Here is a 2500-nt window from a genome sequence, read left to right as displayed (position 1 = left end):
TGCTGTGTGGCTCTTGGCAGCGCTGATCTGCGATCGATGCGATCTGTGTGAGAGGAGCCGATGCAGTAATAGAGTTGGGGTTTGTGTTGAATCATGTGGCCGACTGTAATGACTCTATACAGGTTGTCATATATTTTATTTGTCTAAGTGCTGCTTGGCAGACCTACTTAGCAGAGTTTTGGAGTGGCTTCAGCAGCTCATCTCTCAGTCTGAGCTCTCAGTTCCTCTAATGTCACCGCTGTCAGTGTGAGAAATACCCATCGCAGCCCCACAAAACTAATGCAGAGTTATTCAACACGGCTCTGAGAAGAGCCTCATATTTACAGTAGTTAGTGTTTATCCTCCTATGAAGTTGGTCTTTTCTTTGCCATGACATGAGGGTCTGATTCTTCACAACAATATAATTATCAAAATAACAGCTTAGCGTTTGTGAGAGTGATTCAGTGTGTGGAAGCAATTTGGTGTCAACAGTAATTACACAGAATATATTTTGACACATAATTTGCCTTTCAGTGCTAAGGCCACAGAACAGCCTGATAAAACTATATTTTTATAATTCTTTCTTTGCTTATTTAATAGCTTCTTAACTTAATTTAAAACTGTTTTGTTTTATAACTTTATGACAGAGAAAGAAATACATGTTTTTTTATTATTATTATTTCTAATTAGCGGAGAGCTTCGAGAGCCACAGTTTTGTAACCTTATCTCACCAGTGACTATAATAAACTGAAGTCATTATTTTGTTGTTGTCTTTTTGAAATCCCATTGTTCCTGTAAAGCTTTCTAGAGTCTTTTAGACGCACTGCAGCGAAACATGATCCCATATGTTTTTAGAATGTTTTAATAACGTTTCCATTAGGTTGTACGAACATTCCAAACGTCCAGTTTTTTTTTGTTTTTTTTGTTAAGGAAACATTCCATTTTATCATCTTCAAACATTATGGAATGATACATTTGAAGGTTCTCTGAACATTTCGAAACAAGAACATTTAAAAAATGACGAACGTCCAATTAAAATGTTTCAGAAAAGGTTCCACAAATGATGTATTACACTATAAAAAGTGAACAGTTGGATCAACTTAAAAAAATTACTTCAATTGGTAACACCTAAAGAAATTAAGTTTTCTCAACTTAAATTATCACGTTTTCACGCTAAAACGTGATAATTTAAGTTGAGAAAACTTAATTTCTAATTTCTAGTGCTAATGTTTTCAGAGCATTATTAAAGACCAGATCATTTTGATGAACATTCTAGTAACGTTACTGGAAGAACGTTTTTCTATAACTTTGAGAGAACCTTGCCAGAAAATTCCTCTATTATTCCTCAGAATTCCTCTATTTTTCCTCAGAATTCCTCTATTATTTACCAGTCCCCTACACCCAAACTGTTTACCCGCCCTTGTAATATATTTATAAAAAGCATTAAAATCAGGAAAATTCTTTGCAAGCTTAAAACATTTTTTTCAATGGATGCACATTTTTTTTATAACAGTATAACTTAAAGAAAAATGCTGTTTCTATCATACAGTATTAAAAACCCACTAGAGTAAGAACATGACCAAATCTTTATTCCAGGATATGTGATAGGCTACTTAAAAAGTTTAAAGAAGTTTCATATACATCTTTCAAGACTTTAAGTAGTCAAATGCTCTCGACGGAAGAATCATGAGTTTTTAATGTTCTTCTGTCTCCTAAAAAGTATATGGATCCACAAGCTTGTTGTTTAAATGAATTGAGAATAAGCAGTTTTGGAGACCAAGCAGTTTTACTGTCAGAAGTCAAACTCAGTAAAGTCGTTTCTCAAGGATGCTATTGTCATCTGGCTCACAGTGTGTGAAGGTGAAGTGTTTTTTACACAAGAGCATGACATTCTGTGATTATTAAAGCTCCAGATATTTCATTTTTAATATTAAACTTGAGGCACTTTGCCCAGTATTGAGAGTATTATCTTGAAATATGATCTTACGTTCTCTATTAATGTAACAGCAATATGATTTAGCTGCTTTGTTGTTGTTGTTTTTATACTATTTATCAGTTATTTTTATTTATTTGCAAATTTAGTTTGGAATTATGCTTCCAAAACGCATTAGTTTTATCTCAGTAACTAATGTTCAGGTGAATCAATCAATTCACCCCAAATCAAAACAGTAAGAAATGTTCTGCATGACAAAAATAAAGCACTTTCCTGGTCATATTCGCATCAAAATACCGCAGTGTTGGCCTTTAAAACAGGCGTGACGAGCAGTATGTGTGTGTATATTGTGTAGCCTGAGCATATGGACTCAAAGGCTTTGCATTTCTCTCTTTGTGTTTCAACATCCGGGTTTTCCTGCTGCGAAATTCCCAATCCTACTACGGAGAGGCTACGGCTCCTGAATATTAATCAGACCTTGATGACGTCGCTCGCCAACATTCCAGGAGCGTCCAGTCCTGTGATTGACTAATATTCATGAGCCAGGCCTTCTCAGCAGACTCAGCCAATGAGGAAGCGCTGCTGGAC

Source organism: Rutilus rutilus, assembly GCF_951802725.1.
Source record: "Rutilus rutilus genome assembly, chromosome: 24".
NCBI lineage: Eukaryota > Metazoa > Chordata > Actinopteri > Cypriniformes > Leuciscidae > Rutilus > Rutilus rutilus.
This window is presented reverse-complemented; position numbering follows the sequence as displayed.